Source organism: Oxyura jamaicensis, chromosome 1 (assembly GCF_011077185.1).
Source record: "Oxyura jamaicensis isolate SHBP4307 breed ruddy duck chromosome 1, BPBGC_Ojam_1.0, whole genome shotgun sequence".
Classification (NCBI taxonomy): Eukaryota; Metazoa; Chordata; class Aves; order Anseriformes; family Anatidae; genus Oxyura; species Oxyura jamaicensis.
The window spans coordinates 200,751,649-200,778,898 of NC_048893.1; positions in this window are offsets into that span (position 1 = coordinate 200,751,649).

Here is a 27,250-nt window from a genome sequence, read left to right on the forward strand (position 1 = left end):
GGAAGAACATGATGATCCTTTCTACTATATATTGTCCCAGCCATCACACCACATACTTCTTATTTACAATGGATTTACACTATGACTAACAAAAGTAGCCAACACAAATCATCATATGCTTCACAATTCTGATTTGTGAATAGAGATCTGAGGTGGATAGGAGATGCTGCTAATGCAGGTATGGAGCTTTGCCTTTGTCTTCTGGATTTCTTTCCAGCTACTCTAGCATAATCTAGGCTATAATATGTTTTTTATAAAGTCAAAATTATATACTAAGTCCAAGTCTGTCTCTTTCTTCCTATCACTTCTCTCTGTTCCTCACAATCTATTAATCTGTTCTGGTTTATTTACATTGCAAATTATTTATTGAGTGAAAACAGCAAGGAGAATGAGCAATCCTTGCCTGGAGGGCTTGACAGTGTTCCTATGAGTGATGCATAAGCAAGCAGGAGGTTTCTGAAGAGTGGATGGCATATCAAAGATTTCTTTTCTCTGCGGTAAAGTAGCACTCATTATCAAAGGACATGAAACGAGGACCGCTTCCCATTTGTGCTGTTAAGCACAAGAATCCAACTAGTTACTCTATTCATTTTTTTCAAGATTAAAGGGAAATATAATTATATTAAAAGTTGTTAATGTGTATTCTTTTGTGAAGAATTGATTATGGGCACATTTTACAAATACTTTTATGGATGACCTTGTGTTTAGGTCACTGTACAATTTGTTAAGTTTAAGAAATGGTAAAGTAACACATCCAAGAACTCAGCATTAACTTTGTGTTACAACTGTGCTTGAATATCTTTGAAATTCACATTTGGTAAAGTAATGTTTTAAGACTGAAGTAGTCATCAAGGAGGATGTATACTATTACATAATGTTACTTTCTGAACTTCACATAAAGTAATGCAACCTTGTGTTTTGATAAGTACAAGCAAGAAGCAGATCTGAGTTTTGTACAAGTATAACACACAATTTTGTAACTTTCCATGAATCTATCATGATGGCTTTAGTGCCATTTTGTGCCAGTAGACAAAGGATAAGCTTTTTCTAACTTCATGTATTCTTGGTGCCGTATCTGGATACATCACTGTGCATTACTGCAGTCTGAAGTCCAGCAGATTCCTTTCCTTTTACTGAATATACCTCCCCTTCTTAACTCATTCATACTTGGCAGTTTACAGATTAACACCAAATACATAAGGCACATTTAAGTAATTTTTTATCTGCAAAAATCAGGTAATTTACGTACTTAAGTGCATCTCCGTTCTCTATTTCTAATCCATAAAATCAGAATGAAAACGGGAATTTTTCGAGTTCACTCACTATGACATGCTATGCCTACCAAATCTGGGAATCAGGCATTACTGACCATGAGTTGTTAATAAAGTAAATTGAAATAAATTTATTCTAGTGTGCAAATATAATTAAAAATATGCCTGTGCTCTGTGTGTTATACCTGAACCATGAAAGAAATAAAAGTTTTATTTTACACCAAATTTTCAGGTCTTCCAGGGTTTAAAGACTTAAATAAGTAAGAAATAAATTAAGAATTTGTCCAAAATCTAAAATCTGATATGACAGCATAGCTTACTCCGAACTTATTTTAAAAATAACTCCCATTCTCTTTGCATTTCAGAAAATAAAACTTTATTTATCTGAAATATATTATTAAAACTGTAATGTTAATTTTTTTATGACTATTTTTGAGGTAATAGTCTCACACTGATGGCCTTCAGGACATTTCTTGAACTGCATAGCCAGATCCTCTGTAAAAAGGGATGAACTTTTAATCAAATAAGTTGATCTTTTAATAAAATATGTTAATTCCTAGTACAGAAAATTTCTTTAGCAACTAAGTGAAGAGTGTCTAGCACTATCATTCATTTGTTTGTACCTCATAGTATTTTCTAGCAGGCAGTGCACCTGCTGCATTGAATTCTGATGCCTACAGCAATGTTTATCAGTTATGAGGTAGCTTCTAATCAACTACGCCTCTTTTCTCTCATTTTGAATAGTTATAATAACATTTGTCTTCCTTTCCATCCATTTTGAAATCTACAAATGCTGATGAATAGTACTGTATAGACGGTGTATATTATCGCAAAGTAAACTGCTGTGGAATGAGGCAATGTGGTGAATATTTGCAAATATTGTATACACCTCATTTTTCTCTGCCAAGAAGAATTAATGGTAAATATTTTTTTTTAGGAGTTAGCTGTTATCCTTGAGGAGACCAATTTTGAGAGTTCAGTTAGTGTCTGACAAATTTTAAAAACAGTACATGTTTATGCTTTGTGGCTAGATATGATTTTATTGCTTTAACTAGTCCTGATATTCTAGATACCAGGGTATTACCACTTTGGCACAGTTTACTATTCAGTTCTACTTCACCCTGCTTTGCCAATAAGAGTTCTTAAACATATAGGTCATCGTGAACTACTCTTACATCAAAGGAATCCAGATTTTTTTTTTAAAGATCCAGATTTTTTCTTAAGTTTGTCTGGAAAATATCTATTCTAACTTTGCTGTAATTAAAAAGACATTGCAAACATAAGTCAGATCCTGACTTCCTCTATGACTGAAAAGGGACATGTAGAAATGACCTAAAATTCCTCGTAAATTCCTGTGCTCAGTTTTACTTGGTTCTTGGTAACTTCCTGCTCATTGTTTAAAGTCATCTTTACGTTTTCCCTTAGAAAACTTGGATATTTTTGTACATTTTCTCTGTCTATATCTACACAGGCTCCATATAACTGCAAAGCTTCTGTGACACCCAGCCTGAGGCTTTTCTGGTATTTCTCATACAGCAGTAAATATGGCTTAATTTGTAGCATACTCTGGAAACATCTCAATAAAAATAAATTAAATAAAAAAAAGAAAGAAAGAAATTTTAAAAGAAAATAAAAAGGAAATTCCAGAAAAGTAAGAATCAACAGTTTTCTGTACTCTAGCAGTTCTCTAATGGGGGAACCTCTAGCTCTTATTTATTTGTGTAGATCTATTCAGAGGCTGATCTATATTAATTCACAGAGTGCCATGACAAACCTAGGAACCTGTTAAGTTTGTAGAAAATGTGAGAAATGGACATCAGCCCTGATAAAATCTTTTATATCAAAGTTTTATGATAGATATAGACTATTTCCAGTTCCTGTTCTTGAAAATGAAATACAAATTCTGCATGGAAGAGGATGATTCACATACATAATGAAATATATAAACTCTCAGTCACTGAAACATTGTTGCCTAGTTTGCCAAAGGATCAGAATGGGAATGTGTGGTGCACCCAACACACAGTAATGTTAAATGTTACCATATGAATAAACAATAATAGCATGGTACTTCTACTGGCTTGCAGTAAAGAGAGTAGGGACTGCTTTACTGAGGAAATTTCATGTCTTAAGTGTCATGTTTCAACTTCTTCATCAAAAATTCTGTGTTAAGGAGTTAAAGGAAACACAAGAAAGTGGGCAGGTAGCTCATGTATATTGTGTATACACAAAATGATCATAATATTAATTATGAAGAGCTAATTTGTGTTGTAGGTAATCTGAAGGCAGAAAAGAAGCATGAATCTTCCCCTTTGTATTTCTGTGCTTTTAAGATTGTGATTGAATGTGGGGCATTTACATTATCACAGAATACTGGTTGTTTCTTGTTGTTTGTTTGTTTGTTTGTTTGAAAATAGTATCACAAACAGGAATTTTAATAAAGGAAGAGCAATCTAACAGTAGGTGGTTTTATAAATAATATCTAGACATTGTCATAGCTTGACACTCTTCCTAATCTTTCCTACTAAATGAATTGAAAAGACTGAGTATGTACCCATTTTTTTAACTGAAGACATACAACGAAAAGGAAGAAGGGAACAGAAGGAAAGAGTTATGGAGGGAAATGGGGAAGTTTATGTGGAGTTAGTAGAAAATATGCTGGCAGAAAGGGTATTGGAGCATATAGTTTTCCTTTGGGTGAAGCTCATGATTCTGCTACATCTCATTTTTGTTTTGTTTTTACAGATGACATGCAGGTTATGTGCATGGACTATAGTATCTACAGTAATATTCCACAGAGCTTCACTAACCACAAACACAGATTTTGTATCATGTTTATGGAGTTAGCTACAACCATTTGTTTGAGGTTCTTTCAAAACTGAAAATGAAATATATATACATATTAGAAAAGAGTATGTTGAGAAAAGGTGGGAGAGTTACAAACATCATCTGTGTCAGTATCTGCTCTGGAAAAAATATGTGCTGGAATATTAGAGGTTTCTAAAAGATATTGGATGGTAAATAGTTATTAATGTGTTTAAAACTTTGGAAGGAAAATTACACATTAACATGAATTTCTTATAGGCTTATGCACTACACAGTTATTATTTTTAATCTATTTAATGATACTTGTCTTCTGTAAGTGTCTGAGCTATTCTTTCATGTTTTCCCAGTTTCCACAAAGGTAAAACTGTTGTTTGACAACTGATGAGGTACATTCCATGTTAATGTTTGTGGACTAAGTTTCTTTGGATTTGGTAAAATTGCACCAGAAGTGAATTTAGTTCAACAGCTGTAAATACATATGAAGAGAAAAATGGGCAGACATCAGGAATGGTGGAACTGGGACATTGTCGTGGTTTTGCTTGGATCATGAAAAGAGCAGTGTAGTAATCAACAATTCTTCAAGAAGCACAGCTCCTGTCAGGATCATGTACAAAAAATCACAAAGAATCCTTGCTCTATAACATTAGAGTGAGAGTCATCAGATTTTCGTATGGGATTCACCTTGTCCATCTTTTGAAATCTATGCTATAGATATCTGCATATGAATTATCTTAATTTTCACCAGTGGAGTGAAATAAGAATGATTCATTTGAGTTATCTTAGTTGTCTGTTTTAAGATGAGATGGTTCCTACCTTAAAAATTCCTAGTTTTTCATCCACTGAATCTACTGATAGTCCAGGATGAGCACCACAGTGTCTATACTATAGGTAAGTAAAGTTAGGTGAATCGAACCCTTACCTTTACCTTTTTGACCTAAGGTTGACTGTCCAGAATGTTGTCCACATTGTGGTCCGGGATTTTATTGTCAATGGGAAGGGAAAAAGACATTTTTAAAAAGTGATTCTTCTTTTTCTTAAATTACCTTTCTGATGATAAAACACCTTCTGAAGGTGCCTAACTCTCTTTGCTGCCACAAAGGAGGAAAAATTTAGACTGGATACCAAATTCTCAGATGACTAAGGTTAGAGGAGCTTCTACTTTTACTTTCTGAGAAGGAAAACTCTTAGCAATGGGTTGCAACTTTGTGTCACCTTTCAGCAAAAGTTAAGCAGAAATGGAAAAGCTATACATTAGTCCTGAGCTGCAAGAATGTTGTCATATCTAATGAGTTGAAGAGTCTTAAGTTTTTAGCTCGACTTCAACTTAGAGGGGATTAAAATTATCAGAACTGGTTAGATCACATACAAATGAAATTGAAATTTTATTTTAATGACAAGTTGTGCACCAGGTTCAGTAGAGAAAAAGATTCCAGTCTCACACCCAGAAAGTAAATATCCATGGATATTGGATATGGAAAAGCATGAAAAACAGTGAGGTTGCAGAAATTATGATGACTTGTTCTTTTTAAACGTATATACCATCACTGCTTCAGGAAGGGAATTTGAAATGATGTATGGGATGGTATGCCAAAAGCTTTTCCTCTTTATTTATTACCACTCCATGTGATAGTAGTATCATAACAATACAAAGAGCTGTAAAAATTTACCTTGACACTAATCATGATAGTAGGGATATTGTAAACAAATAGCAACTATCCAGTGTAAAAGCAGAGCAAGAGTGGTAACTTGACTAAAAGAGATAAAGCTTCAGAGACAAAAGTAATCTCTCAAGAAGTTTTACTTATTTTTTTTGCTTGGGGTCCTCCATGACCAGGTCATTTGGGTCTTAATGATACTGTAATTTGGAAGTAGAAGCCCAGTAAAAGAAGCACTGAGAAAAACAATTATGGAATCACAGAACAGTTGAGGTTGATACGAACCTCTGGAGATCTTCTAGTGCAACCCCCCTGATCAAAGCAGGGTCAAATAGAGCAGGATGATCAAGATGGGAAAAGAAGACTGGAGAACCATGTAGAAAATCACGTAAATTCTCATTTATGATTGGGAATTTGGCCAGCAATACTACCTGTGACATATGCTTTTAAAATTTGTATGCAATCTGGCAATGTGTCCAGAATAGGAGGAATGTTCTGGGTTTATGTCCACCTACATTTATTTTTATTTTTTTTAATGGCCAATAATAACAGCATAACTGGAGACTTGACAAAATGTTTTGACACAATGTAACCATATCTACATCTTTATCTAATTATGTTGTAAGGCCATGTAGTCTTCATGGTCTGTGTCCCTGATAGCTTAATGAAATCTGTTTTAAACTATATGAAAACCTCAGGTGGTGTAGGTAGATATGTCAGTTGTAGTGAAAGAATATATAACACTTTTCAACATCTGAAGATCTTTTTTTTTTTTTTTTTTTTTTTTTCTTTATCCATAATCCGCAGAGAACTGAAACCCACTGGGACAGAGCCTTGAAGTGCGATATGCAACTGTCACATTAATTAGAAGCTGAGCTTCAAAATATGCTTTGCTGAACCCAAACAAGTCTAAACAGATAATTTGGATTTGTATTCCTGAAGTGTGTCAGGATGCTTCTGGTTTCATTCAAAAGAGATAGGAAAGATGTTAATTACATGTCCTTTTGTATCTGTTGATATTAAAAAGTTGTGAAGCTGATAATATCATTACACTTATGGCAGACAGCATTATATTTTTGTATCATTTGGAAGGGGATAATATAGGGAAAAATAGTTTCTTTTAACGTTTTCTTTGATTATTTTGGTCTGTCCAGAATATTTTGTGACCAATACTGGTTTTTCATTGCTTGAGACATGTCACACTTGTGCAATTGTTATGGTATAAACATTTAAGCCCTAAAAAATGTGAGCAAAATTTGCCTCAAGGAAGCTTTGTTTCATGGAAACATCTGTCATTTTAGGCTTCAGATTCTTTCCTGATTCTTTGAATAATCTAAGAAATTAAAGAGGTAGCAATTACCAGTGTGAAAACATTAATTCCAAACTGTTGCAAGTGGTGCTTGTAGGCCACAGAGAAATTAAAAACAGACTTTTCTTTCTTTTTATATTATATGTTATCTATATTATAATATTATATATAATATTTATATATATTTTATTGACCTACAAGAACAGTTTTACTATAGGCTAAGACTCAGTTTTTTTATTTTATTTGCTTCCTAAAGAAAATTATTCTCCCCTAGAAAACTCATTTTTTGACTGCAGGTGTATTAGAAGTTCTACTAAAATAACAATAATAATAGCATTAATATTATAAAAGAATCCTGTCATATTCAAACTTGAAAAAGTTTCTGCAGATTATACACGTTGACACTGTTGCTTTATTTTATTTATGTATTTATTTATTTTGGTGTGTTAGGCTGCTTATTTATTTTGAGATTAGAGCTGCTCCAAGTAAGCTCCATGAACATGATATGGCCATGGCTGCTGAAGGCATAGGACCATCTTGTCCCTATCCCTCGCTGTTTCACTTTCATGCACTGTTTTTTTTGTTTTGTTTTATTTTGTTTTGTTTTGTTTGTTTGTTGTTGTTTTTGTTTTTGTTTTGTTTTTTTTTTTTTTCCTGCAGAGGAGTTGGTATTGGCCTTGTGAAAGAACAGGCTGAGGGGAACTGATTGGCAGGAACTGATTCTGATAAAAAATAACCAGGAAGAAAAAAGAAAAAGTCATTTTAGCTTAGTTCAAGACTCAGTTTGGTTCATAACTGATTCTGTACACCGAATCACACCTGTAGAAAATACATCTTCCTATTCCAAAGGGATAGATAATCATATGTTAAAGGAGCTTGGACTGTGAAGAAAGTTAAATCTTGAGATCTTTGCTCTTGGGCAACATTGCCCAACCAAAACTTTTTGAGTTTTGTCTGACATATTTTCCTATTTGCTATTTATATTTTTATACATATACATTTTCGTTTTCTTTAGGAAGTTCTTCACAGAAAGAAAAGTAGAAAACCACCAGCTTTATTTCAAACTTCATTTTACTTTCAGACACACTGATGTGATCCACATGCATGTTGATGAAAACAGTCAGATTTGAGCTCTAAATCAATAATGTATTCGATTACATGTATTCTTCCTGTCGTCTTGCTCTGCAGTGTATATAAAGCAAGCTTCAAAACTTGAACCGAAGGGTTTAGCTTTCTGCCTATGGTAGCTTATAATCTACTATTACCACTCTAGTGGAAAGTGTAGTGCATCATAACATACATATTTATGTATATACATATATATGTGTGTGCATGTGCAAACACAAATACTGTCTGTTCTCCACATTTCTCTGCAAAGCTCTGCTTGTTGTGAAGCATCTGTGTATAAAATTTAAATTCACATGATCTGTTTCAAACATATCTAATATGATGTCTTTTGTGGTTGCCATCTGTCATATGACAACAAAAGTGATTTTTTACCCTCAAATAAAAGAAAAAAAAAAAAATGCATAATATCAACTTGGATCTTTAAAAAATGTTAAAAGATCCACAGTAAACACATTCAGTATGTCTCAAAGGAGATGTGATTCTTTCTGAATCTCCATATAAAAAGGCTTTTAAAGTTTACCAACATTTGATTTGAATTATTCAGCTTTAGCTAAACTAATACATTATTCATGTTAAGTGAATCATATAAATAATGCCAATTTTATCTCAAAAAATAAAATAAAATAAAATAAAAGCTAACTAGGATGCAGCTTTCAATTTATAGTTGAGGCTTTACCAACTCATTAGAAGCAAAACTAGGTAAGAAATTACTGACTCAGTTCAACAGAAAATGAGTAGATAAGTTATTGTATGTGAAGGTGGCTGCTAAATACAGCCCCCAAACATTAAATATAACTATCTCAAGAATTCAGCCAATACAGAATCATAGAATCGTTAAGGTTGGAAAAGACATTCAAGATCATCTAGTCCAACCGTTCCCCTACCCACTAAACCATGCACCACGTCCAAACTTTTCTTAAACACCTCCAGGGACAGTGACTCCACCACCTCCCTGGGCAACCTGTTCCAATGACTGACTGCTCTTTCTGAGAAAAAAATTCTCCTAGTTTCCAACCTGTACCCTGGTGTAACTTGAGGTTATTCTCTCTTGTCCTAACAATATCTATAAGTATACATACTCTTCTGTCCTCCTCCAGGAAGTTCTGTAGCTTTCAGTAGTAGATTAATTTCATCCAAGTAATTCAATGTCATTGAACAGTATTCAACAGAATTGTTAAGTTTGGGCATCTGTCATCACCTTTTAGACTATTTAGAAATCTACACTTAATTTACGAAAGATTGTAAGAGCTCTTTTTGTTGGAATACTGAACAAACAGGATTGGACAGCCTATTAATGCAGAAATAACTCTAAAGGCAGAAAATGATAACTCTAAAGGCAAGAAAATGATAACATTAAAATTCCATGTGGATCAAGGAATTAATTATTATTTTGTGCCTTCAGGCCAAAATCTCAGAACTGGACAATTTTGTCATTTAGGACTAATCTGGCTCCTATGTAGGGCAGTGGAAATGTGCAAAGCAGTTGAATTAGTAGGCAGTCTACTTCAATTTCCTTATATGCAAAATCAGGAATATTTACATCTGCAGTGCTCTTGTGAAGCAATAAAATTACCACTGACTGTTGTTATTTCTGTTTTAGATAGTTTCTTATTAGGCAAATCAATTGATGTGATTTCACATAGTTTCCTCAGAATTATCTAGACAAAAGTCATGATTGTTTCCTTAATTTACAGTCCATAAATACTTATCAATTGTCATTTATTGTCTTCTTTCCTTTTGTCGCTATTTGATGACTAGCTCTGACTGAGAGGTAAAGGAGTATCTAACATTTCACTGCATGAAATACATTTTTACTCCCTTACCTCACTCTGGAAGAGTAAATATCTTTTGAGTATTGAGAGTAATGTCTTTTGTCTCAAAGTTTTCTTTCTTGTCTTCTTTCAGGTTATGGTGATGACTTCAGTGATACAAATTCAGCTGTACCCTGATTATCTGTGGCCAAAAAATATTGACTGTACTGAGGTATCTTTTCCTTCATGAAGTGCCCAGTTCAGCAACTCATTGAAGAATAAAGTTAAGCATGTATTTAATTACATATCTGCTGTGGAGTATCTTTGGAATTTCTCTATTGTAATTCTATAACCAGTTCTACTTCCTGATGCATTCGTTTAATGAATGCCTGTATGATGGTCATTTAGTTACAGATTCTGTTCCTGTGTTTAATCATTTGTTTTACTTCAGTACGTGATCTAATCTATGCAAAACAATGACCATTACAAACATTTATATGAAATAAAAGAAAAAAAAATCTTTCAAATTTTATACATGGATATAAATATGCCACTTTTGTGTAGGTCTGTTTATCTGGACTTTGTTAGGTACTGGATGTAATCCAGTGTCCTGAGAGAGACTGTTCTTGTACCATTGCCCAACCATAAGGAAGAAGCAGGTGAAATCTGGTGTGAAAGCATGTGTTTTAATAATATTCAGTGAATTTTTAAAAGCTTGGGTAGTTCTAAACTAGATAATTCAATGGTCAAAATAATCTTGCAATTCCAGGAATGCTTTCCAGGCTTAAATTTTGACATATTGCAGTTTAGCTAATTGTATCTCTCAGCTGTGTAAATCTGGATTATAAATTCCCCAGAAACTATATGAGAATCTACTGGCCATTCTGACAGCTGACAGATACATTCACTTTTGTCAGTGTTACCACGTGTGTGGACTGATACTGTAGGATGCACGGGATAGACAAGATTTTTTGGTAGATCATTATGAACAGAGGATTGATTCTATGAAGACCAAAAGAACCATCTAGATACTTTTCTGCAACAACCAAAGATTTCATGAGATGTAGAATGTATTGCAACTGATGCGGAGAAGTACATATTTTTGCCTATGTGACAAAAGATTTTCAGGAAGCTAACTTTAGGTTGTATGAACAAAGAATTATAAGTTATTTTTTCTCTTTCTATTTCTTTTTTTTTTTTCTTTTTTTTTTTTCTTTCTTCTGTTCACTTTCTTTCTTTATCTTCCTTCCTTCCTTCCTTCTTCCCTCCCTCCTTCCTTCCCTTCCTCTCTTCCTCCCTTCCTTTCTTTTCCCCAGGAACGTATAAAATTCCATATGTGAGGAAGGAGTTTAAAGCAATGTTAAACATTATGCAAGTTTATGGATGGAATAAGATTATTTAAAAAAAAAAAAAAAAAAAAAGTGTATTTTAGGCAATTCCAGTAAATGCAGAAATGATAACCTAAGCTAGAAACACATCAAAATCATACTTTAGGATAGATGGTTTAGTTTGAAAGAAGTACAAGGAGTGTATGGTTTCATATTTGACATGAGCTGAGTGTATGGTTTCATATTTGACATGGCATATTTGACGTGTCTGGAGACACCTGCAAGATATGTTAATGTACCTCAAGAATCTCTCAAATTATGCTCTCTTGTTCAATATCCCTTTTCTAACTGCCCTGACTGCAATGCTGCCTTGACACAATATAGCATTTGTGGTCATCAGATCTGTCTTGTGCACTCTCCAAAACATCCCACAGTAATCAGCAAAACATAACCAAAATTAAAGCTGAACTGGAGCAGGTAGCAGTAAGAATAGGTATATTTGAAGTTAAATAGCAGGATACAAGTAATCACATGAAAACATCTTCATACTTAACCATAAACCCAGAATGCAAACAATCACAAAAATGCAGCCATTCACCAGGAGGAATGCACAAGAGCTCCTCAGATATGCTTGCTGATCCCTGTACACTAAGCAAGATGCAGGGTGAGGATATTTAAACATGGGGCGTATCTCTTGTAGCATTATTTTACTTAGCACTCACAGTGTTTCAGTCTTCCTTAATGGTAAGTAGCAGTGTCAGGATAAGAATTACTACATAAAATGACAGGGAGGAAAAAAAAAGAAAAAGTCTTAAAGTTTTTGTCTTTCCCACTGAAGTATCTCTTTCTGGCCATGATGACTTTTCTACCTTGGTGTATTATAAATGGACATTTTTTGGTAATGCTTGAGAAAGGCTGAGAGATAAATGAATAAATAAATAGGCAGCCTAGTATTTAAAAATATATTGAGGTTATTAAATATTTAAAATTCTTCAAGGAAAAAACATTTATTCCAATATGGTCCCAGTTAAAAACAAACTAATAAACAAAATAACAACAACAACAAAAAAATCAAATACTTTAAAAGTGTCTGAAAGTTAATGCATGTGAAAGAATGACTTTTTTTTTTTTTTTTTTTTTCAAAGGAGTGTTAGGAAAGCTTACAGAGAAGGAGGAAATAAACTGTAAAATAATAAAAATGTTGAGACAGAAATGCTTCAATATCTCTCATATAAAAATTGAGTCATTTTGCTGGGTTTCTTCTAGTCTCAGTAGGTGTTTTATGGTATCTCTTTTTGGGGGCATTATTCTTCTGAGCAGCACAAAACAAATTCTACAACACAGAGTATTATGTCCTTTGTGTGGGTGAAGATGTACCGTATTCTGTTCTGAGCTCCTTTCTCTGTTAGGTCTAAGAGATTCACAAAGTCTTTAAAGACAATGTCAAGAAGAAAGGGAGAGAATAGGTGAAATGAAGAGAAAAGAAATTTGAAAAGTTCTGCTGAAGCATATTGAACACACATTCATCTCTAGGACCAACAGCCCAAGTTGCCCCTAGAGGCTGTGATATAGACTTGCAATGGGAAGAAAGTATTTATACATCTCAGATGATATATGCAAACTAAAAGGTAGATTTTCCTTAGGAACCACAAATGCAGAACTGCCCTTACCCTCCCAGCTGGAATTCTCTCAGCAGGTGCATATAGAAAGTATCATTCCTGTCTTTAAAGGTTATGGGCGAGGAATTAAGAAGAGCTGGTAGACAGCAATCTGCCTGAGCTGATAACAGCTGTCAGCTCTTCTGCATGCTCTCAAGGATCATCAGCCAAGCCACCACATGTCCATAGTGGCTGGGGCCCACTTCTTGCACAGAGAAAGATCTGTTTGGATGAAGCAGCCCTGGCTTTCAGCACCCAGCCCATGTTGTCCTGGTTTCAGTTAGGACAGTTATTTTTCCTCCTAGTAGCTGGTAGAGTGCTATGTTTTGGATTAGGATGAGAAGAGTGCTGATAACATGCTGATGTTTTAATTGCTGCAGAGCAGTGCTTACACCAAGCCAAGGACTTTTCAGCTTCTCGCTCTGTCCTGCCAGAGGGCAGGCTGGGGGTGCAGCAAGAGCTGGGAGGGGACAGACTCAGGACAGCTGACCCAAACTGACCAAAGGGGTATTCCATACCATCTGACGTCATGCTAAACAATATATAGGGGTGGCTAACCGGACTGGGGGGGGCCGGCTGCTCGGGGTTGGGCTGGGCATCGGTCAGTGTGAGGTGAGCAATTGCATTGTGCATCACTTGTTTGTACATATTATTATTATTATTATTATTTTCCTGTCTTAATAAACTGTCTTTATCTCAACTCACAGGCTTCACTTTCCTGTTTCTCTCCCCCATCCCAGAGAGGGAGGGGGGAGGGTGAGCGAACGGCTGTGTGGTGTTTAGCTGCCAGCCGGGTTAAACTACAACACATGCTCAGGGCTGTAGGGAAGGTTACTATTTAGAAAGTTTCCCTGGCCATTGCTAAATGCCAAATTCCTTGTCCCGAGGATTATTTGGTACAGATATATTTGGCATAGCCCAAAGCCATCCAAGGGATATTGGATGGCTTTGGGAGCTCTGGGAGCCAGAATGGGGATTCTGCTGCTGGGACCACCCCAGCTCAGTTCATTTGTCTACAGAAATAATAACCACATCTTCATTCCTTCTGCTTCCTTTAACAGGGTCAATATATCCTCTAGAGATAAATTCACTCACTCTAACATCAGTACAAGTTACAAACCCCTCTCTCCTCACCTTGAATTCACTGATGCAAAGCTACTGAAACTTTCTTTTACCTACTTTCCAACACATTGTTCATCAAGACCAAATTGCTACCCGCTTTTGGGTTTCTCACACATTCAGCTGACTCCACTCCTCCAAACCTGAATTCCTCTGGATAGCCATCTCCTGCAGAGACAAGACTCAGCTCAGGGAATGGCTGATAGTCTCAGGGAGTGAGACAGAAACCATCAATAAAAATTTCTGCATGCAGTGTGTCCAATATTTACATCTTAGTTGAATCTAGTTCCCAAACTCTCTTCTCTGTAGTTCATGGGCAGCTTTCCAGGGCTTAACCTGCAATTCCCTTTCAGACACTGTGGTGGTTTTACCATGCTAGGCAGTTGAACACCACAACCGCTGTCTCACTCCCCCTCCTCAGATGAGGAGGGGAAGAAGTAAAGGAAAGAACAACTCACGGGTTGAGATAAGGATGATTTAATTAAAGAGGGAAAAAAAAAAAATGAATATATATATATATATAATTAAGGAAATATTATTATTAATTAAACAATTCAACTAAAGGGAAAAAAAGGGAAAGGGGAAGAGGAAGGGGGTAAAGGGAATAACAAAACAAAACAAGTAAAGGCTATGTGGAAATGCAGAAGAAAGAAATTACTCTCTAATTCCCACAAATGAGCGATGCTTGACCACGTCCTTGAAGCAGGGCCTCAATGCACGTAGCTGGTGTTCAGGAGGAGGACAGACATTTTCGCAACGAGAGCCCACCCCTCCCCTCTTCTTCCTTTTTCCACGTTTTATTGCTGAGTGTGACATCATATGGTATGGAATATCCCTTTGGATGGTTGAGGTCAGCTGCCCTGCTGATGTTTCTTTCTCACTTTTTTGCCCACCCCCTAGGAGGGTTAGAGAGAGTCCTGATGCTGTGCCAACACTTCTCAGCAGCAGACACAACACTGGTGTGATACCACTGCTGTTCTAGCTACAAGTGCAGAGCGCAGCACTGTATCGGCTGCTGCAGGGAAAGTTAACATCCCAGCCAGACCCAGTACAGACACTGAGACACTTCCTTGCTTACAACATCCTCTCTGAGTTAAACTTTCCAGTGTATACACAGTAAAGACTTGGAGTCTCAGAGTCCTTCCTTTGGTAATGTGAAAAACATGACCTTTATAAACTAATCAGCGTAAATATATCCAGATTTAAGAGCCAAAACTCTACCCAGGACTCGGCGTGTACTATCCAATTTTGTGTTAGAATTCGATGGTTTATATAATGTATGTGTGTGGGAGTATTGTGGTAAAGACGGGTGACACCTATTCCTAATTGTTCTTTATGCATTTATACCTTGTTGAGACATAAGGAATTTGCCAGTATTGCAAACGGGCTGGGCATCCATCTTGTCTCAGATTGTCTCAGATTTTATCACACCAGAAATCAACCCACAGAAGAATGGAGATAATGCAAGGCATCTTTTTCTGTGGCTTCTGGAGGATCGGTATGAATTTTCACATTCATTGGGGTATGATTTTATCAGATTTTTTTATTTTTTTATTTTTTGGAGACTATACTAGTAATCAGCCAGGAGAGATGCTAGGAGCCTAAATGATCCAATGCCTACTGAACAGAGGACACAGCTCTGTAGAGATCAACTTCCAGCCTAATGCCAATTAGTAAAAGTAGAATAAAAATCTTTCCTTGGTATGCAACTGTCTTTAGTGCTGGGAGAGAACTTGACAGGACTGAAGTTGAAACAAATAGGGAAATATGTTGTTTTATTTTTATGCTGATTTGATTTTTTATTTGTGATGATAGGTAAAATACAATGAAAATGTGAGCTTTCCCCATCTATGAGAGAAATACAGATTTTATCACACAGCTCAGAAAGAAGTACTGTGTTTATCTTGTTATAGGAATGGCCCTATTGCTCAGGGCCATCCCATGACACAGCTCTTCTTTCATTGTCCATTAATTTAGACAGTAAAATTGAGTAAGTCTTCCATAGATTTTTATTTTATATTTTATCTTCTAATCTCAAAGAGCCTGGGAACAAATACAATCCTTTCATTTTGTAGATTAAGTGATTGAGGGATAAGGAGCAGATGTGACAGACTGTGTGCAGTAAAATAAAACAGTATGACTAATTTTTAAGAAATTTCTGTTACTGATTATTGCCTACAGTTTCCTGTCTTATTAAACAACACAGAATAGAAATGCACTTTCAAGCTGAATAACTATATGTATGTCTCCCTAATTTTGTTTAGAGAAATGACTCTTCAATTTTTGAGAATACACTACAAAATAATCTGGGTCAATCTGTCAATTACAGCTTCAGCCTCAACTAAAAGGCTGCATTTAACCACTACAAACGTTCATTTAAATTGAAATGTTATAGACCAACTTAAATATAAGTTGCAATCAATGCAATCAAAATTTTGTCAAGCAACAATCAATCTTCTTGAGAAATCAAGTGAGTGAAGGTTCTGCTAGAGTTATTGGAATGACTATGTTCCCCAAGACTGAAGCTGCTTTAGCATCCTGTGGGCTAGGTAGTATTTTTCGATCATTCAGGAACCTTTTTTATCAATTTATTTGATAAATAACACCATCATAATAAGGTAATGTTTCCATCAATAGAACTAGCAGTGCCACGTAATCTCATCATTACTCTTTGGGGGCACATTAACACGTTCCCTTTCTCAGTGAAATCTCCGCCCTTCATCCTGCCTATAGCAGCTATTTACTACAACAGAGACAGAACTTCTATTTGTCAACAGCAATTAGAAGAGAACAAACATGTAAAAGTATACAAATGCAAAATTGCTTAGGGACAATCCAACACACCTAATACAACACTTTGCTGAGTTGTTTGCCCCATTGTATGTAAGATTTTCTACCTGAACTAGTATTCCTTAATTACATTAATGTCTAATCCTTCCATTGTTTAGCAGACAATGATGTTTAAATTTATTCCTGAGTAAAATGTCACCTTAAAATCTTCCTGTTTCCACAAATGTAAGAAAAAGGAAGACCTACATAGATGTGTATTCAGTATAGGTTACTTCAGTGAGTAAGCTCCTAATTTAAGATCTTAATATGACTCAGCATATGAGATGAATCAAAGTGCATCTAAGTACTACTAGACTAGAATTAAAAATGAATAGTATCTAAACTGATAGCCAGTACAGATGGGAATTGTCAGGGTAAATACAGAACTGTCATTGCAGGTTGAATGTAGACCAGGGGTCTTTATGCAGAGTAGCATTTCATTCTCTTAAAGATGTGTTTATTTCTACTTTCTCAAGGGAAATATATCTTCAAACTGCTTTCCAAAGGCCTGCTCCAAAGTCTACATCAGGTGGTCTTTCCTCTACCTGTAAAACTTATTCTAGCTTTTGCAGTATAGTATTAAGTTTGAAACATATGCATCAAGACTATTTAAATGAGTTGTTAATTAGTCAGTGCTTAAACAACAACACATTTTCTCTAGTGTACTGTACCAATACTAATAACTCATGTTCTTCCCATCTGTTAGAATCCACCTGTTATCATTATTTTAAACTTGCAATGTAAAACCTTTGATGAACAAACCAATTTCATAGTATATGTTCACACTCAGCAACAATAATAATGCTTTTTGCCGCTATCATAAGCCATTTGTTCACTATTTTCCTTTAGTATTGATATTGTAAATTGAAATTCATGCCCTAAATCTGAGAAGGATGTTTTGAGGCAAAGAAGATTTTAATATTTTTTTTAGGAGTGAAGAAATGCTGGAAAGGAAAACCTCTGGTATTTCCACATGACCACATGCTCTTATTAAATTAATGCTTTTCACATATATTTCATTAAACAAGGCTCAGTATAACATCCACTGACAGCATGAGATTGATCCTCTCATATGATCCTCTCATATGATCCTCATATGAGGATCGTCCATGTTATATTCTCAAATGTCCTGGATGCAGAAACCTGCAGAAGTTTTTGTTCTTAAAAAGCATTTTTGCTAAAGAAAGTGATTTAAGAGGAGGAAAACCAGGCAACCTGACATCCACTAAGAGGCATCTGTAGTATGGATTTCCACAGCTGATCTAGTTGTTGTGGAGGTACAGTACAGTTGTGTGTCAAAGGAGATATGCATCTAGGTCTCTAGAATGGTTTTCAGCTTTCTACACAGTTACCCATTGACATCTGAGATGCCCCACTACCCTTGGAGCCTCAATGCTCCTTCCTTTCTCTCCTACAGATGCTATATCTACTGGGCCCTATAGCTGTCTGAGTCTGTGGCATATCTGACACCAGCCTCCTGTGTGTGGGCAAATGAATCACAACCCTGGTCAACACAGCAGCAGGAACTTAAGGAGTGGTTCAGCTGAACAAATGAAGGCATCTAACATTAGCCTAATCTTTCAGCAGTGTCTATAATGATATAAGACATGTAGCTGTACAATCCAGCGGTCTACATAGTGTATGATGGTCTAGATAATATTTTGGCAATCTGCAAATCAGTAAGCAAACTGCAAAAGATAGTCTTGGAGCATATAATCAGCACATGACTGGTGCTGGAAAGGTTATACAGCAACACAGAAACGTGTTAGACTATTTGTGTTAATGTAAGTGTTATGAGGGTAATAGGTGGCACAGCAGTCATAACCTAATTTACATCACTAAACTCTGAAAACACAATTTCACCCTCAGATGCCAAATGACCCTTCTCAAATTCAGTGGCTCAGGATACAGATTTCTGAGCTTCTACTCCTATTACCCTCTGCCCTTTCCCAGCAAGAGCAAAGCATATGAGAACATATATCTATGAGATGATAGTCCTACACAGAAACAGTGTTCTTTTACGTCTTAAATATTTTTAATTCTCATTAATATTTAAGGCTTCATATAAAATCTTCCTGTACTGCAGTAGATTTTGTCTGTTTTACTAAAATCTTACTGGGATAGGCCCTTTTTTTTGTAACCACAGGACAACAAATGATGTAATTCTAATCAAGTGATGGAGGCGTGTAGGCTGATTTTTATCGGACCCTGGGGTTGTTAAAACAATGTTCACAGAAGAAAGATAATACTCCCTCTTGCAGTTGTTCTTACAGTCTGCTGTGGTGGCCAACAGCATAGTGTTATGAGCTGCTCCCAAGTAAACTCCAGGCCAAGATGTTCCTCCACATGAATTCCAGAAAACCTCCAGATCTATGTAACCAATACATTTCAGTTCACTGCTGTGAACTTGACTACATAGTTGCAAACCACATGGGATAAAGATGCTGTTGTTCACAGGGAAATTTTCATAAGCAAATTCCAGTTAATTGTGCTGTTTTCTACAGAGATTAAAACAAAACAAAAAAAAAAAAAAAAAAAACTATCAGAAGGAAGAACATTTCCAGCCTCCATCAGTAGCTTCTGTTTGATTTTGCACAGTTACCATAAGTAAAAGAAAGAACACAGATTCTATTATTTTTGTTTCATCTACGGTAGGTCTGAAGACCCAAGCACTGTCACATTCAGCATACGTCCCCACCCGAAGGACTTGCAGCTGCGTTTAAGACAGCATGCAGGCAGGAGCAAATAACAGGGAAGAGTAAAGATGTAGAGATAGCAGTCAGACTGCACAGGGAGTGCACATTCTAGAAAGCTAAACTGTTGAATACATTACTCAGAGAATAGTCAAGCTGCAGGAATAGTAGGAGTATTTGTTATGTTTGCTATGTTAGTGTATTTATAGACAAGATATGGCATTTGAGGAAAGCTGAAGATGCTGTAGGTGTACATGGAACAGTTGTGTCTTGTCTGACTGAGAGCTAGAATAGTGTAGGAATGGAGGCTGTAGGAGTTATTCAACCTGGGAGTAGTCCTCAAAGGCACTGTAGTTTTTGTAAGTCTTCCAGTACCTAAGGGAGGCCTACAAAAAAGCAAAAGTGGGACTCTTTGTCAGAGACTGTAGTGATATGACAAGGATTAGGATTAATGTTTTTAAACTAAAAAAAAAGGATAGATTTAGATTAGATATTTGGAAATATATAGATATATTTACTGTGAGTGTGGTGAGTCTGTGGAACAGGTTGCCCAGAGAAGCTATGGATGCCCCATCCCTGGAGGTGTTCAAGGCCAGGTTGGATGGGGTTTTGAGCTACCTGGTCCAGTGGAAGGTGTCCCTGTCCATGGCAGGGGGATGATTTTTAAAGGTCCCTTCCAATCCAAACCATTCTGTGATTCTATGAAATACTTTCCAAGGTTAAAATCTTCTAAGGTCTAAGGTCTAAAATCTTCTAATCGTCTAAGATCTTCCTGGCACTGGGAAATAACCACTTCCCTCAATGAGAATGTAGCATCACACCCAAGTATCTGGAAAGCTGATCCAGGCATGCCTTCTCCCATCTCCATCATTGTTTGGCTTGCCACTTTCTAGTCACAGAATTATAAGGAACCATGGAATCATAGAATGGCTTAGGTTAGAAGGGATGTTAAGATCATCTAGTTTCAACTCCCTGCCAAGGGCAGGGATGTAACCCCCTAGATCAGGATCCCATCCAACCTGGTCTTGAACACCTCCAGGAATGGGAATTCCACAGCTTCTATGGGCAACCTGTTCCAGTGTCTCACCACCCTCTGAGCAAATAATTTAATCTAAATCTCCCCTCTTTTATTTCAAAACAATTCCACCTTGTCCTATCATTATCTGCCCAAGTAAAAAGTCACTCTCCATCTTTTTTATAAGCCCCCTTTAAGTACTGAAAGGCTTCAATGAGGTCTTCTTGGAGCTTTCTCTTCTCCAGGCTGAACATCCCCAACTGTCTCATAGGAGAGGTGCCCTGACTCTCTGATCAACTATGTAGCCCTCCTCTGGACCAGGATACCCTGGTCCTGGTATACAATGTCTATGTCCCTCTTGTGCTGGGAGCAGGCAGAGAACAGCCTCTGCTCTCCAAACTATATTTGAACCCAAAATAGGCAAAACTAATGTTTTCTACATAACACAGTACTGAATTTCTCTTTTGTTTTCAGTTCCAAAAAAAACATGGAGCAAGGTCTAGGTTTAGGAAACCTAAACCTCGTAATGGTACTAATGAATGAATCCTGAAAGTGTCTTCTAGTGACTGCAGTTCAGTTAAATGTTAGCCTGTCTTGTTCTGCCACATAAACATGTGTTTGGATTAAATAAAAGCAAGGAAAATAATTCTACATATTCAGTTTAATCCAGGAAAACATTAAATTAACTCTTCTGCTGAATACGTCTAAGCTTAACCTTGATTTAGTAATGGGCTTTTATATAGTTCTACAAAATATTCTCCAGCTGACTACTAAATATTTACAGCATCAGCTAACACTTTTTTTGTAAATTATAACCCATTTCTGAAGGTAGTGCTTCCATATGGCAGGTTGTTATTATTGGCTTTAATAAACTTCAAAGAGAAAGGTGTCTTTTTTCCCCACACACACACTCCCAGGACAAATCCTGAGAGGCATCAATGGCCCGTGACTTGCAGAGTGGTATGAAGCAACTGGCATTTGGGCTGTTTTGTTAAAACTGCATCAAAGAGATGCTACCACTCTTCATTATATAGACAACAAAAACCCTTAAAATATTTTGCCTTGTGCTTCATTCTTTTGTGAGGCAGGTTGTTTTAAATATAAAGTATGTATTCATATCTGTTGTATATATATGTCATACGCATACATGAGGTAGATATTTCTGACAAATGTTGTATTCTTGGCACATAAATATGCAGTTCTCTGATTAAAACTCATACACTTTTTATGCTATCCAAACCTACATCTGAGCAGAACTTGACAAAATATTTGTGCAATATATTTAAGGCTATATGGTACTCTAACTTCTCTTGTGAATTTTATTTTCTGCTTGCCATCACTAGCACATCTATTTTTTATTATTTCCACAATTTCATCTTATACTGTAAGACCTGGATATAAAAATGTTAGTACATATGTACAAACAATTAAACAGATTCCATAGTATTTTCAGGATCAGAATGGCAAATTTTTTAGGGTTCACTTATAAGGGAGGGTGACTGGTATTATGAGCTTCTATGCATTTTTGGAGTTACTGGAAACCAATGCAACCTGTGAACAACAAAGGAGGAAAATCTGAGAATATATGGACTTGAAATGTTAGTTTTCCTCCCTTAAAAAAAACACAGTGAGCTCCCTTGAGAATGAGATGTTCTCCTTAAAGAGTTTAGATTTAAAATAAATAAATAAATAAATAAGGGGGGGAGGGGGGGGGAATGTGCTGATCCTACTAAAGGTATCAGAGTGCAGACTGTACCTCTTAAACCAGCTCCCCATGTTGCCAGTGTTGAAATTACGACCAAGAAAATGAATACCACTGGCACAACTCTTTTTAGCTGGTATCGACTCTAGGGTGAACAGGCAGTTTGTACATCACTTTATCTTCCAAATTCAATCAAACATCTCATACTGAGCATCTAGAAAGATTTTTTGAGAGCTTAAGATGTTTTTTCCCCATCTCAGTTTTGGGTACAGGTCAAAGGAAAAAGGTATCACTCACCTTTGAATGAGCTCTATTTGCTCAGAACCACCAAGCTTGTGATTTTAAAATCCTAACCTTGATTTCAGAATGCCCTGTGCTTTAAATAACAGCTACTAAAAAAAGGAAAGGTTTGGCTTAGTTTTTCCTTAGGAAAGCAGTGGGGTTTTCATGAGATCAGTTCTAAACAGAAATGTCCGTACCTTGTGTTTGAATAGCAGCATATGAGCAGGTGCCAGACATGCCAGTAAATGTTTGTAAAATGTAGAAAAAATCTATGTGGATTTGATTTAAAAGTTTTTGTTGTTGTTGTTTTATTTTTCTCTCTAAGGAAAATGGTTTCTCTGCTGGAAATCATATGGGAATTGAATTATCTAAAGTCTTATTAAATGCCTTTTTAGCCCAGTCACTTCAATAAATACAAATTACAAGACATTAAAAGACATATAGAGAATGTTTTACAAAGAGCATAATGAAATAAATGTAAAGGTTTGTTGGCTGTTTTTTTGCTTTCTTCTTTCTTTCTGTGTGTATGTGCATGTTGGCAAAAATACAGAACACAATGAAGTTATTCAACATTGCGCTTTGAGATGATAATGGTGCATTTTAAAACAGAATGCGTTATGGGATAGGTTCCAGCCAATTTTGGACAAACAAAATGCTTGCTGACTTTAGCAGAGTCCTGTAACTTCTATGACATATCCCACTCCACTTTGGAAATATTGATGATGATGCTGGGAAAGTATGGAAGGTGCAGAAGAGTTTTACAAAATGACATTCACACATTTTTAAAACACTTCTCCTTTCCGGCCCAAGCTTTTCTATATTCTATTTATCTAAACTACCTTACCCCATTCACCACAACATTTTATAGTAGCTCTGTAAAGCAAGGAAAAGCAGTAATTTCTGTTTTATAGGTAAAGAATGGAAACCCAGGTAGACTAGTGAAGTGAAGGTCACATAGGAGATCTCTGGCCATTAAAGTATTTAAACCAGGACTCTCAGATCTGAAAGCAATTGACTCAGTTTCACAGCCACTCATTCTTCTTCATTGCAGTGAAGTAATAGCCAGGGACCCTTTATGAAGAAAATAAACTTAAAATATTTATTTTTCTGAGTATAATACCCTAAGCACAATAGGTTTAAGCATCTTTAAGTTGCCACAGCAACTGGCTGAGAGGGGTGAGAACAGAGAGAAGCAGCCCTGCAGACCCCAAGGTCAGTGCAGCAGGTGGGAAAGAGGTGCTCCAGGCACATAGCACAAGTTCCCCTGCAGCCTGTGGAGACGCCCCTGTTGGAGCAGGCTGACCCCTGCAGCCCATGGGTCCCACATGGAGCAGATCTCCACACTGCAGCCCGTGGAGGAGCCCCCGGTGGAGCAGGTGGATGTGGCCTGGAGGAGGCTGCAGCCCATGGAGAGCCCCCACAGGAGCAGGCCCCGGCCCGGAGCTGCAGCCTATGGAGAGGAGCCCACGCAGCAGCAGGCGGTCTGGGGGGAGCTGCTGCCTGTGGGGGACCCCTGCTGGAGCAGTTTGCTCCTGGGGGATGGACCCCGTGGTACGGAGCCATGGTGAAGCATTTCTTGAAGAGCTGCAGCCTGTGGGCAGCCCCCTCAGGCTCAGTTTGGGAAGGACAGCATCCCGTGGGAGGGACCCCATGTGGAACAGGGACAGAGAGTGACCGTGAAGGAGCGGCGGAGATGAAGCATCAGGACTGACCGCAGCCCCCATTCTTCATTCCCCTGTGCTGCTCGGGGGGGAAAGGTGGAAGATGGAAGGGGGTGGATGGGAGGAAGGTGGTTTTAATTTGCTTTTAGTTCTTACTGCTCTAACTTGTTATCAATAGGTAATAAATTACATAATCTCCCTATGCCGAGTCTGTTTTGCCTGTGATGGTAGTTGGTGAACAATTTGCCTGTCCTTATCTCAACCCTTGAGCCATTTTCTGCTGTGTTTTCTCCCCCTCTTCCTTTGAGGACGGGGAAAAAGAGAGTGGTTGTGGTGGAATTTAGCTGTCCATCATGGTAAAACCACCACAGAGAACCAATTCAGGTTTGTGTGAAGCAACTAAGTAACATAGCCTGTAATATCTGTTGCAATCAGTTTTATCCCTCTGCATGACTCAACACCTATTTTCCTTGTGTATCCTGATTGATATTCAAACAGCACATAGCTTTGCTAGAGATATCAAAGCACAGTCTGGATTTCTAAAGATTGAGCTAGGATTTGATTCAACTTCCTTCAAAACATGCTCTGTCCCCAGTTCTGTAGGTGTAATTTTTCAAGTATTCTATATGCTGCGAGGAACTTTGAAGTTAATAAATATTATTGTGTTAAATAAAATAAAATAAAGCCTTCTCAGTGAGACAAAGATCAACATCAGTACTATATAATATATGGCTTTAGCCCCTGGCAGTGAGTTCTGGGAGTTACAGCAGTTTAAAGGACTTTGAGAGCACAGCAGTGGTTTTGGATTATAGAGTAGCTAAGCTACAAGAGAAAATTATCTTAAAAATATATATAAATATGGTTATGAGGTGAAACAGTTACGTAAATGATTAAAGCTCATAAGAATAAAAAGTTGTAGTGCATCAGAAGTCTTGAATACATGGAAGGACATTTTTTTGTGTGTGTTTTACAATTATAATTGTAAACATTTACTTTTCTGACCAGTAAATGGTATAAAACACAGAAAAGCTTTAATTCCTGATTACGTTATAAGTTTGTATCAAATTCAGAGTCCTCTTTTTGCTGTCTACCTTTATAACAGTGAAATCTGGCAACCTCATCTTTCTCAGCATAACCTTTCTCAAGGTGAGAAAGGAGTATTCCCAAGGAAAATACAGCCGCTTTGGAAGTGACATAGCTCCATGTGAAGCAACAGCTGAGAAAAGCAATACATTTGAACATCTTCAGGAAGGGCACTGAGAAAAGAAAATACAGTTTGCATTTGCAACTGCATAAAACTTTAGTTATTGTGCATGGTTCATCCTTCTAGCACAGGAATGACATATCAGATTTAAAGAGGGTACAAAGACCTACCAAAATGACAAAGGGGACAGAACCAAAGCTTTATAAGGAGAGACTAAAGAAGTTAAGACTCTCCAGTTTAAAACAGAAAGCTAAGGGAGATACTTTCAAGTTTTAGATCCTGAAGGTGAGCATCACTACACACATATACATTACATAGTCTCTAGGGACACTGCGAAACTCACTCAAAACAGATAAAAGTAGCCTTCCAGAGCTTTTGGAATCTGTTACTACAGAAGACTGTGATGCAGGCAACATCAGCAGGTTTAAAAAAATGAACGACTAATGAACTAAATGTCCATAAGCAGTTATTAAAGAGGACAGGCTGGCATTTCCCTTTTAATATCGCTATTTCAATAACTTGTGAAAAATGTGTCTATAGATTTCACAAGCTGTACTGGGTCTGGCTGGGATGTTAACTTTCCCTGCCGCAGCCTATACAGTGCTGCGCTCTGTACTTGTAGTTAGAACAGCAGTGATATCACACTGGTGTTGTGTCTGCTGCTGAGAAGTGCTGGCACAGCATCAGGACTCTCTCTAACCCTCCTAGGGGGTGGGCAAAAAAAGTGAGAAAGAAACATCAGCAGGGCAGCTGACCTCAACCATCCAAAGGGATATTCCATACCATATGATGTCACACTCAGCAATAAAACGTGGAAAAAGGAAGAAGAGGGGAGGGGTGGGCTCTCGTTGCGAAAATGTCTGTTCTCCTCCCGAACACCGGCTACGTGCGTTGAGGCCCTGCTTCAAGGACGTGGTCAAGCATTGCTCATTTGTGGGAATTAGAGAGTAATTTCTTTCTTCTGCATTTCCACATAGCCTTTACTTGTTTTGTTTTGTTATTCCCTTACCCCCTCCCTCTTCCCCTTTTCCTTTTTTCCCTTTAGTTGAATTGTTTAATTAATAATATTTCCTTAATAATATTTTTTCTCTTTAATTAAATTATCCTTATCTCAACCCATTAGTTTTTCTTTCCTTTACTTCTTCCCCTCCTCATCTGAGGAGGGGGAGTGAGAGAGCAGTTGTGGTGTTCAGCTGCCTAGCACGGTAAAACCACCACACCTGCCTAAAAAGACTGTCTTCTATTGCCTTTTAGGCTAGATGAGCTATTGGTCTGATAAAGTAGGTCAGTTTTTATATTCTCTTCTAATAGCAGAAAGTCAGGAATTTGTCTCCTGATTCCTAAAAAAATATTCTGAAGAGAATTGTAAGAAAGTAATGGTTCCCATTGAAGTAAGAGTAAGACATATATACTGGACTGCATGCATGGGATATGTTGAGCATTCGAGTGCTCCACCTCACCTAACTGTAACAGGGATCCACATGAAGAAAGTGAACAGACTGTCAGTGAAACAAACATACTTCTTTTCTGTGTGGTTTTAAATTAGTAGAATAAATTACAGCAATTCAGGGAGAGCCTGTAAGCTCTCCTTTGAGTGCAATGAAAGAGCCAGGAAATACTTACAAAGCAAAATATTACACTAAGTACATTTTCCAACTAGGGGTGGGATTAAATAAACAAATTTAACTTTCAATTACTGTACCTATCTCAAAATGGTTTGCAGTAATGATTTCTAACATACATTATAAGTGTTAATGTGTTACATGAAAATGATTCCTTGGTGGTTTGAAACCTCTCATTGTGACTGATACCACCTCAGTTG